The sequence below is a fragment of the Palaemon carinicauda genome, chromosome 3, assembly GCF_036898095.1.
Source record: "Palaemon carinicauda isolate YSFRI2023 chromosome 3, ASM3689809v2, whole genome shotgun sequence".
Taxonomy (NCBI): Eukaryota; Metazoa; Arthropoda; class Malacostraca; order Decapoda; family Palaemonidae; genus Palaemon; species Palaemon carinicauda.
The window spans coordinates 82012331-82024830 of NC_090727.1; the positions used below are offsets into that span (position 1 = coordinate 82012331).

At 31.9% G+C, this 12500-nt stretch overlaps 2 long non-coding RNA genes across 4 annotated transcripts in view; one reads left to right on the plus strand and one right to left on the minus strand.

Annotated features, from left to right (window-relative positions):
* Positions 1 to 12500, minus strand: part of LOC137638354 (uncharacterized) — a 475922-nt gene that overhangs the window by 69596 nt on the left and 393826 nt on the right. The gene's annotated exons all lie outside the window — the stretch shown is intronic.
* LOC137638355 (uncharacterized) overlaps positions 6633 to 12500 on the plus strand; it is a 41698-nt gene continuing 35830 nt past the window's right edge. The window contains exon 1 of the long non-coding RNA XR_011044101.1: positions 6633 to 6706. This is a non-coding gene — a long non-coding RNA (uncharacterized lncRNA). The remainder of the gene's footprint in view (positions 6707 to 12500) is intronic.

The window sequence follows — 12500 nt, forward strand, 5'->3', positions numbered from 1 at the left end:
TTCAATCCTTCACACACGCTTAAAGCAAGACTACGATGGAGTGTCTGAATCAGGGTTTTAAACTTGAGTAAGTGGCCATTAACTTAGATGATGTTGACTTTTACCTTAGATGACCTAAAACCTTTCCCAATTTTCCTTAAATTTGAAACTAGTAAAACCGAAATTACCTTGAAACCGTTCAAATTACCTTAAAACCATGCAAATGACCTCAAACTAAGGCAATTACCTTAAAAGTTTAAACCATGAAAGCTTATTTTGTTAAATCATATGAGAGGTGGTGGTAAGGGGCTAAGGTGTGATTATCATATTTAAAGTTGATTTCATTTTTGAAAAGAGCAGATTCCAGTTTATTAACGGTCTTGATTTTTCGTTCATCGACTCCTACTGTGTCTAATGGAATTAAATTTACTGTCTTCACCCCCCTTTGCACTATTTACAAATACTCTAAAAAGTTTATAGGACCTCCGCATGGTTAAAATCACTGGCTACAACAATAACTCTCAGATGGACTTATATTGTATTTTTTAGTGAATATGGAACTTGAAATGTATCAGCTATTTATATCCTTGTAGGTGATGTATAAATTCATCTATTCAGTGGATATATATACAGACAAAAGCATAAGCTATATACAAACGTGTGTATGTAGGCCTATTCATAAAGGTATGTCAGGTAGACTTACATTGCATTTTTTAGTGAATATGAAACTGATAATGTATCAACTATTTACATCCTTGTAGGTGATGTATAAATTCATCTATTCAGTGGATATATATAGACAAACGCATAAGCTATATGCAAACGTGTATATATAGGCCTATTCATAAAGGTATGTCAGGTAGACACATTGCATTTTTTAGTGAATATGAAACTGATAATGTATCAACTATTTACATCCTTGTAGGTGATGTATAAATTCATCTATTCAGTGGATATATATACAGACAAAAGCATAAGCTATATACAAACGTGTGTATGTAGGCCTATTCATAAAGGTATGTCAGGTAGACACATTGCATTTTTTAGTGAATATGAAACTGATAATGTATCAACTATTTACATCCTTGTAGGTGATGTATAAGTTCATCTATTCAGTGGATATATATACAGACAAACACACATAAACACGTGTATATATAGGTCTATACATAAATGTGTATTTAAGTATACAAATATCTGTATGTATGTTTGTACTCGATAAACTACAAGACCATTCAATCAGACTAAAGGTCTCGGATAACTAGAAGAGTGGAGAATGTGAAAAAAAGTTTACACAATATAATTCACCTTATATTAGTAATTAAGGATTATTGTAAATAAAAGTTATTGGCATTTCCTTGCACATAATAATTAAGTATGAAAAAAGGTGGGCCTTAAATACTATATTTTTGGCCTTTTTTCTGCTAATGGGATGGCCTTTTAAAGTTGCGTTTGATTATGAAGTTTGCCTTTTCTCATTTAGAAAACCTGGCAACTCTGGCACAACACTACCGGAAAAACGCGGGAATTTCATCGACCTTTCCATGTTTACGTTTTCTAAGTGATCGTGTTTTTTCTCCTATTCTTTGCGTCGTTATCCTTGGAATAGGATATAGATAGTCCTTTTCTGTGTGTTTTCTAAAGGGATAAGGTCAGGTGGATATCGTCCGTTGGATATATGATCATTTGAAAACCTGTGATTTTGCATAATTCGGATTTTCTTTGGATTCCGTTTTGCCGAAGGTAGGCTAAGTCATTTCCCCTTTCAATTTTACTTAAAATGTATTCTGTATGCTGTTTCATGGTCACTATGTAATATAGATAATTCTGTTGTAAATTTTGGATGGTAATCAAGTGAGTATATGTAATATATGACGAAATATGGCGGGTTTTTTGAATTGTCATATTCTGGTTTTTTGGTGAACGGGAGCTGATGGAAGTTACAAATGATCAGTTGATAAATAAAGCAAAGAATGTATTATTCTCTACTGACTTGTAGTTGAAAATTAGTGATATGTGAATGTATTCTCTGCTGATTTATAAATTTTAGTTGAAAATTGATGGTATGAACATAGGCTTAAAAGTGTTTGGGAAGGTTGACTAAAATTGATATATACAACGTAAAGAATGTCTCGTTTGATATTATTGTATGAATTTATTTACTAATCAGTATGTATATTGAATATGAATGGTAAATATGTATTTTTAATACAACGTGCATTCCTATGTGCCGTGTATGACAGAAATAGTACCTCATAGGTAAGAGACAGGCCTTAGGCCTAGGCCTACTTTAGGCAGTCTTTGTAATAAGGCAGCTCCTATTATATCACTAGATTAATTATATTCAAATGATATAGGAAACATGTAATTAATCCTGTTATGCTTTCATTTACGATTGCATAGTGCATGAAAACATAGGCTACTATAAGACTTGTCTCTGTGTGCCTTACTTTTCCTTTCAAAATGACGGTTTAGTTCATTTGAAATACATCATAGATAATAAATTAACGAAATTCCCTTGAAAGGAATTAATTACATCATTTTATAATACAGTGTTAAGGATTGTCATTATTGAACTGTTATTTCTAATGTCTTTGGGAAAACCGTTATAACATTTTCCTTGTTTGAATAACAAGTGCATTAATTAAACTTGCTGACATTTGTGACCGACTCCACGTCTTCGAACCGTTTGAAGGTTCGACAACCGTGTTCGACGAACCTTTCGTCGTTAGTGTTCTAAGAGAAATGCTTTCTTAGTTTCATAATAATTCAATGTAGCGTTTTTATAGGCGTTTCATTGTTTATGAACTTGATTTATTTGCAACTATAACTACTGTATATTAGATAAAATAGCTTTTCAATTTTAATCTCTTTCTATTTTTCGTGGTTATTTTTTCTTGAAATATTTGCCTGACTTTATGCCAATCCTTTGTTTTAATATCAAATCATTTGTGATACATACATACATATATATATATATATATATATATTTATTTATCTATATATATATATATATATATAATAAATATGAATATATATATAAATATATATATATATATATTATAATTAGATATATATAAATAGATAAATATATATATATATATATATATATATAGATATAATATATATATATATATGAATATATAGATATATATATATATATATATTTATATATATATATAATATATATATATACACATATACATATACACAGATTTCATTCTGCACATTACTCTGTCTGTAATATGATTATTATTTTCTTTTTTTTTTGATAAAACTGAAATTTTAACGTCGAAAACTCCATTTGTTGCCTGAAATTTCCTGAAATCCCAAGTTTTAAAAAATACTGTGAAATAGAGAAGGACATTTTGTTCTCAATGTATTTACTTCCTCTTATCATCATCATCATCGGTTGCTAGTCCACTGCGGGACAAAGGCCTCAGGCATTGTCCTTCCACTCGCGTCTGTTTGCGGTCTTTCTATGCCACTGTTCCCGCGAACTTTCTTAGCTCGTCAATCCTTCGTCTTCTATGTCTTCCCCTGCTTCCTTTGCAATCTTTAGGGACCCATTCTGTTATTCTTAATGTCTATCTATTTATTATTATTATTATTATTATTATTATTATTATTATTATTATTATTATTATTATTATGAGCTAAGCTACAACCCTAGTTGGAAAAGCAAGATGCCATAAGCCCAAGGGCTCCAACAGGGAAAAATAGCCCAGTGAGGAATGGAAATAAGGAAAAATATCTTGCCCATGCCCATTTCTTTACCTTACATTTTAGAATATTCTCTACTTTAATTTGCTTTCGTATAAACGTTGCTCTCTCTCTCTCTCTCTCTCTCTCTCTCTCTCTCTGTGTATTAGTGTTATTCCCATTTTTTTCCATAGCTCTTTGAGTTGAAACAGGCTTATGTTTTGTATTAAGCCGTGCGTTATATGTTATGTATATATATATATATATATATATACAATATACATGTACATATATATATACATACTTATATATGTGTATATATATATATATATATATATTATATATATACATACATATATATATGTGTATATATATATATGTGTGTGTATATATATATATAATATATATATATTTATAATAATTACCTGGTGGTTATATTATAATAATTTATATATACCCCTGTTAATTAAATCAGCCTGGATAAACAAATCTATGAATTACCTTTTTATCGACCATTAAATGTACGATGTTTAAATCGGAAAAAAAATATAGATACTCTTACCAAGACAGGTGTAAAAAGAATTGAGAAAAAATGTGTGTATATCAACGTCTATGTGAAACATAATATGATAAGCCTGAAAAGTAAACCACGATCTCTACACGGCCGATTTGAAAGATCAAAGAGACCGAATAATTACAGCTTAGTATTTACTGCCAACCTTTTTTTTTTTGTTTTTGTTTTTGTTTTACAATGAAACAAGGTTAGATTTTTTCTGGCATTTTTAGAGGGGTTAAGATGCGTTCTTTACGGGCTATAATGAAAATGATAGGATGGCGTAATATGGCAGTTTATGTTCCATATAGCCTATACTTTTTTAGTGGGTTTGTGCACTCTCTCTCTCTCTCTCTCTCTCTCTCTCTCTCTCTCTCTCTCTCTTTACGGTCCCTAATATTTTACATAAAAACGGCCGAGAACAATGTATTTTTACGGAGAATTTCCGATTAAACTTAGTTTTTTAAACAATCTCTCTCTCTCTCTCTCTCTCTCTCTCTCTCCTCTCACTCATCTCTCTCCTCTCTCTCGTATTTTACCTAAACACGGCTGAGAGCAATGTAATTTTACGGAGAATTAACGATTAAACTTAGTTATTTAAACAATACTCTCTCTCTCTCTCTCTCTCTCTCTCTCTCTCTCTCTCTCTCTCTCCTAAAGAATGTAATTGTCTTGTGATAGTTAATTTGTGTATAATCTCGAAGACTGAATTGGAAGCTGAAATATGTTATCCTTTTAACCTATTGGCAAAGGAAAGTTGAATATGCATATATGAATGCAGTGCATGTATGTACGTATATGCATGTGTATACATATATGTACAGTATGCAGTACCAACTCCAATAAACTTTGATACATGTTGCACGTTTATTTAATTGTTAAATACTGTAATGAGTCGCTCAAATGTGCAATGAAGTCTTAACAGCTGTTACATCATAGAGGGCTGTGGGTGGTTTCTTTGACGGGGGTGGGGCTGTTACTCGTGTGTGCGCGCGTGCGTATTTGGGAAGAGGAATGGGGGATGGTTCTCAGGACGAAATAAGTTGGGATTCGGATATATATATATATATATATATACAGTATATAAATACATATATATATATATGTATGTATATTATATATATACAGTATATATATTATATATATGTATATATTATATTATATATATGTATATATTATATATATATATATATTTATATATTATATATATATATTATATATATATATATAATTATATTATATATATATATATATATATACACATATATACAGTATATATATACACACATATATACAGTATATATATACACGTAATATATATATATATATATTTATATATATACATACACACACACACACACATATATATATATATATATATATATTTATATATATACATACACACACACACACACACACACATATATATATATATATATATATTAACTTGTCAGTAATTCATGATTATAGGAAAAGCTTTTGCTTGGTAAACCCAATTTTAGTTTGTGTTCATAATGAATCCTACGTTGCTGAACTTTCCTATGATTTTTTTTTTATTCATAGCAATAGGAATAATAATAATATTACCTTTAGAATTCACATATAGAAATAAGCAAAACTACATAGATTCTACTTAATCATATGTTGGGTTTCCCAGACATAAGGAAAATTACTTTCCCCAAATTGTTACGAATCAATTTTATACAAATGTAATTTCTATACACACATTTTTGTGCATTTTGCAATTCGTTACTGGAGTTTAAGCCTTTTTAATTGCCTAGTTATTAATTCATATTTTTAGTGATTTTTTTACGTCAGTGTTTTTATTGTAACAGAATTTCTTAGTGATTCGAACGTTCGATAGGACAATGTCACTCTCCCTTGCCCATGCATTTCATGAGCGGCCTTTTAAGCCTTTAAAAACAATCGATACTCTTCTAATCAGTTAAAGAAATAAACTTAGGTCAGACATTGTATCCTTAGCATGTATCGCAATTACTTGGAGTAAGTGTAAAGGAATAATTGTCACTGGAAAAGCGAACTCAGAGTATGTAAAACCTGTACATTTCTTAAATGAGTCACTCTTCATAGTTTACACAGGACATATTTTTATTTAACGTTGTCATAGTTCTTAACATAAGTTTATTTTTCTTATTCATTACTTCTCATTTATAGTTTAATTCCTTATTTCCTTTCATCTCTGGGCTAGTTTGCCCTGTTGGAGCCCTTGGGCTTGTAGCATCATGCTTTTCCATCTATTGTTGTAGCTCAGCTTGTAATAATAATAATAATAATAATAATAATAATAATAATAATAATAATAATAGTGTTCTACATCCAATGACTAAATGTAGTTTGGCTAAAAATATAAGAATCCTAATTTATTTACCTTTATTTCAGAATTCCCTGGATGTTCCAAGGCTCAAACGTATAGAATACGTTAACAACACTTCAGAGCTGCACTAATGACAGGTGAGTCTTTTAACTGGATAATCTTGAAAGATTTAATGGGACTTTTGTATTGATTTGGTGACAAAGATCTCTCTCTAGAAGTGACTCTGGGTTATTAAGATGTTAATTATTGGGTTTGCTCCGTAAAATAGTGAAATTCCCAACCTTGGAGTTGTGTGTTTCTCCCTTACAGATATCAGGTTTTTTATATTAAAGATTTTCTTCTCACTCAGCTGACTTCTGGGCCCCATTATGAAATAAACCCCGCTTGAATCCGACGGCTATAATCTGTTGCAATTAAAAAATATGATGAAAACTGACAAACTAAGTGTTCATCTAATTCTACAATAAATAGTTGGACTAGGGTTCGATTCGTACTCAAGCTCGTTAGTTCCTTTGCTCGCTGTGTCCTCGCCATCCTTGTGAGGTAAGGTTGGGAGTTTGGGGGAGCCTATAGGTCTATCTACTGAGTCATCAGCAGCCATTGCCTGTCCCTCCTTGGTCCTAACTTGGGTAGAGAGGTGACTTGGACGCTGATCATTGGGCATTGTCTTGCTTGTTGGGGCAATGTGACTGTCCCTTGCCCCTACCCTTAATGTAGTTTTTAATATAGGCACTAAGCAAAACATTCGGGGGGGGGGGAGGGGTATTAAGAAGCCTAGTGTGGACCTCGTTAAATGAAGCAAGACGTATATACGTGAAATCAGATATCAGATATAAAATCCCAGGATATGTAGATTGTTATAGATGTTTGTTTGTTCGTAAAAGTCTCTTGGAAAACGCCATCATTATTACGATTATTTTAGGAATATTCTCAATGGGGTTTCGAAAGTTAACCAATGTGGCATAAGTGACGTCTTAGTGTCGTAATAATGACGTATGACTGAACGTACGATTGTTTGAGTGTCATCGTTGTGGACTGGTACATTTCCACTGGAGGTCTATCTCACTCAGAGAAGTTCAATCTTTTTCAAAATTGTCATTTCGTCTATTTCGTTAATTGATTATTATATCTCGTGTGGTTGATGTACAGAGGAAGGTGGCTTGATAATATCCCCTATATAATAAAGATAAAGTGTCTGGATATATATATATATATATATATATATATATAATATGTGTGTACATGTTATATATATATGTATATATATATATATATATATATACATATAATGTATATATATACACATGTAATATATATATTTATTTATTTATACATATATATATATATATATATATGTATAAATAAATAAATATATATATTACATGTGTATATATATACATTATATGTATATATTATATATATATATATATATATATATAATGTATATATATATTTATTTATTTATACATATATATATATATATATATACACACACATACATATACAGTACATATATATATATATATATATATATATATATATATATATATTATACATATACATACACACATACATCCATCCATACATACATGCATACACACATACATACATACACAACGTACTTGCATACACACCCATACATACACACATACATTCATACACAACATACATACATACATACATGCTGAACGGCAACCACTCGGAAACCAACAATCTTCGATAAATTGCCCAAACTATCGTATTGTAATTAGGAAAGAGGGAGAGGCGGGAAGGGGTGAATCTCTGCGTGTGTTTAGCTGTCATTTTTAACGGGTCGCGTACACTACTAAGTAATATTTCATGGGATTGGTTTAAAGAGGAAGGAGACGTGTTTTTTTTATTAGATAATTATCTTTCACTGTTGTTAATTAACGAGTAACTAATTTCAGCTTATTTTACAGCAAAGAATCGCTTAGATATTAACATGAAGATTGCAGGTTTTCTTGTGTGTTTGTATTCCCGAATATCTATCTATTGCAAAGAATAATTCCAGATAATTACTAATCATTAATTCTATTCATTAAACGGTTGTTAGCATAAGATATATAAGCTGTTCTGTATCATTATGCGTGTATGATCAATCATAGTTGGTGAAGTTATTAAATTCAACAAAATCGGTTGGAACTTTTTTTTTTTTTTACAAAGTTTTTGTGCCTGTATCATGATAATTCCATTTTCTTTTATTTTCATCATTGGGTCTTATTTTTAACCATAGTTCAACAATGTACCCAGTAACGATTGCAATAGCTCTCTCTCTCTCTCTCTCTCTCTCTCTCTCTCTCTCTCTCTCTCAATTTCATATTTCCGTAATTTTTTTTATAAAATCAGCTTTTGTCGATACATGTCAGCTGTAACGAATTGTCCTCAAGGGTCGTGTTATGTTAATCCCTTCCGCCCTCGCTTCTTCAGCTTTGTGAGGTTTTGGGAGAGTCGCCTGAGGTTTCTTGGGGGTTGGGGGTGGGGGGGGGATGGCATTGTTGGAAGGTTTGGTAAATAATGTATATGATAAACTGATCTTGTATATGTGGAGAGCAGGGTTCTTCCCCAAAGTCTATAGAAATGTGGTTTCCCCTGTGTGATAGGTTCAGGAAAACAGCTCTTAAAGTTAAAAGATTGGGTTAAGCATTTCATTGTAATAACGTGTGCAGGAATTATTCGATTATAAAGGAATAATAATAGCAAAGTTTACTAAGTACGAATAAACTGTTTAGTTTTAAAATGAAATCTTGTGCATTTAGATGCAAAAAAAAAAAAAAAAAAAAAAAAAAAAACAGAATCTTGCGATTTGCTTAAGAATTTCTAGACAGATTTGTTAAATTTTGGCTCTGAATATTTAAATTCAAATCTATGCAGAATCATTGTATGCAAAATTCATAGTTTTAATGGGTCATATTTTGATTGGGCGAATTCGTTAGCGTTGTTACATCTCTCTAGAACTAATTTGGAGTATCTAGATTGTTAACTATGGGACCACACAGTAGAGAGCATGCCTTCGCCACGCCAATCAGTCTTATTTTGCTCATAACTCCACTGTGTGCTTTAAATTCGAGGTATATTCTTCAAAATCTTATAGATTTGTCCTTGGGTAATACTACACACACGTCCACCAAGCTTAGTTGAAATTGGCTTGGTAGTTGTGATGGCCTGTGGTAACGTCTGACTGGTGAATCCCAGACTAAGGTTTGAGTCCCTCTCAAACTCATTGGTTTTTTGGTCGCTGCGACCTCACCATCCTTGTAAGCTAAGGATGGGTTTTTTGGGGGAGCCTTTAGGTCTATCTGCTGAGTCATTAGCAGCCATTGCCTGGCCTTCCCTGGTCCTAGCTTGAGTGAAGAGGGGGCTTAGGTGCTGATCATATGTATATATGGTCAGTCTCTATGGCATTGTCCTTCTTGATAGGGCTGTGTCACTGTCCCTTAAATCTGCCATTCATGAGCGGCCTTTAAACCTTTAAAACCACAGTTCAACAATGTACCCAGTAACCATTGCAATTCTCTCTCTCTCTCTCTCTCTCTCTCTCTCTCTCTCTCTCTCTCTCATTACTTTTCCCCCTTATAAAATAGAGCCATTTTTTTCGATAAATGTATTGGTAACAAATTGCCTGAAGGGCCGTGTTGTGCTAATCACCTCCCTCGGGGAGGTCTGGGGTACTGTTGTTGTTGTTGTAAGTTACCTGGCTGTTTTAGGAGGAGGGGGGGGGGCGTTAAAGGTGTTGGTAACGTTTCAAATGTCACACAACGTTTTTATCAGTAGCCTACATACGTTAATGCTGTTTCTTTTCGATATTTATTAGTGTATCCGAGTGTTCAAAAACTGACTTTTTACTTTTATTATGAAAATACTGTTTTACACTTTCATTTTTATAAATATATATTTATATTATATACATTTTCTATTATTGGTTTTCACGATGTGGTTTATGACTCATCATTTTTATATAAACATTAGTCATTCGAATGAATATTTACAAAATATGATAAATATTTAGATATTCACAGATTCAACCCTTCTCACCCCCCTCCTCCATTCCTGACTATATCTCACTTTGAGAGAGAGAGAGAGAGAGAGAGAGAGAGAGAGAGAGAGAGAGAGGTTTCCAAGTGTACCATCTTTGTTCAATGTAATTATCTATATTATATTATGGCTCGTTGTATGTGCATATTTATTTAAAAAAGACCAGGCTAACTATATGCTGTAGGCACCCGTTAATTGGGTTAGAAATTACATACGTTAAGTAATAGTTTTGCTTTAAGAATTCTCTCTCTCTCTCTCTCTCTCTCTCTCTCTCTCTCTCTCTCTGCCTTTCGATCTGCCGGAATGGGATTCGAGATCCTCTCAATTATGATACTTTCTTGTAGTGTCTACAACCTAACCATCCTTATGAGCTAGGGGACCCCTTAGGTCTACCTGTTTAGTCATGAGCAGCCATGGCCTGGCCCTCCGTGGTCCTAACTTGGATTGAGAGGGGGATTGTATGTATGGACAGTCTCTAGGGCATTGTCACTGTCCCTTGTGTCTGCCATTCATGAGTAACCTTTAAACCTGTTGCCGTCGTTGTAGGGCTTAAGGATTTGAAGTTCGCTTTCGAAACCGTAGTAGGGACCGTGCTCGCCTCAGTCTTTGTTGACTCAACACATTGGAATTAGGCCTAAAAAATATCCCAACATTTATTTTAATATTAATCGTACTTAATGAATAGATCATTTGGGGAATACTTAATTGCCTTGTTCATTCTCCGGTATATTTCCCTCAACGATATAGTATTTATTATCTTAATTGAGTGAATATAATTATAATCCAAGATTCTCACCTAAATCAAAGTTAATCTTGTTAAGAACTCGAAATTTTGGTCGACTAAAAAGGCTAGTATGTGCGAAAGGTTATCATAATTCATAGTGAAATTAGCTGTGAAAAGACGTTTTATCTCCCGTGTATAAAAAATAGCAGGTGTCTGGATATATATATATATATATATATATATGTATATACATATTTCATATGTATATATATATATGTATATGTATGTATGTATATATACATATATTTATATATATATACATTATATATATATACATTATATATATATATATATATATATATATATACATATATATATATGTATATACATATGTATATATATATATATATATATATATATATATATACACATATATATATATGTATATACATATATATATATATATATATATATATATATATGTATATATATATACACATACATATTTTCCTGCCACTTGGAAAACAATCTCCCATAAATTGCCCAAAGCTAGCGTGTTGTAGTTAGGAAAGGAGGAGGGAGTGGGAAGGGTTAACCTGTCTGTGTGCGCATGTGTGCATAAACATCTAAACCTGATTTTTGACGTGTCGGGTACACTAATGTGAAATATCTATAATGCTAAGTGAAGTAGATATAAGCTGTTTGTACGTAATATAGCCCATATCCATATAGGCATTATTACATCTAAGCGAAATTAATCTTGTATTATGTATATATTTTCATCACCTAGCAAAGATTACGTTGTACGATAGGCTATTTGAATTAACCCTTTTACCCCCAAAGGACGTACTGGTACGTCCTTGCAAAAAAATGCTATAAAAATTTGTTTTTCATATTTTTTGATAATTTTTTGAGAAAATTCAGGCATTTTCCAAGAGCTGTTAGAGCTGTTAGAGCAATTTAAAAAAAATATACTGCAAAATGTGCTGGGAAAAAAATAACCCCCTGGGGGTTAAGGGTTGGAAATTTCCAAAAACCCCGGGGGTAAAAGGGTTAAGTTAGTATTAATTAATAATGAAATTAGCAGTGTTAAGCCACTTTATAAGGAATTTAATGGCAAATTATGTAAAGCTGTGATTCTTGTGTGAATATTC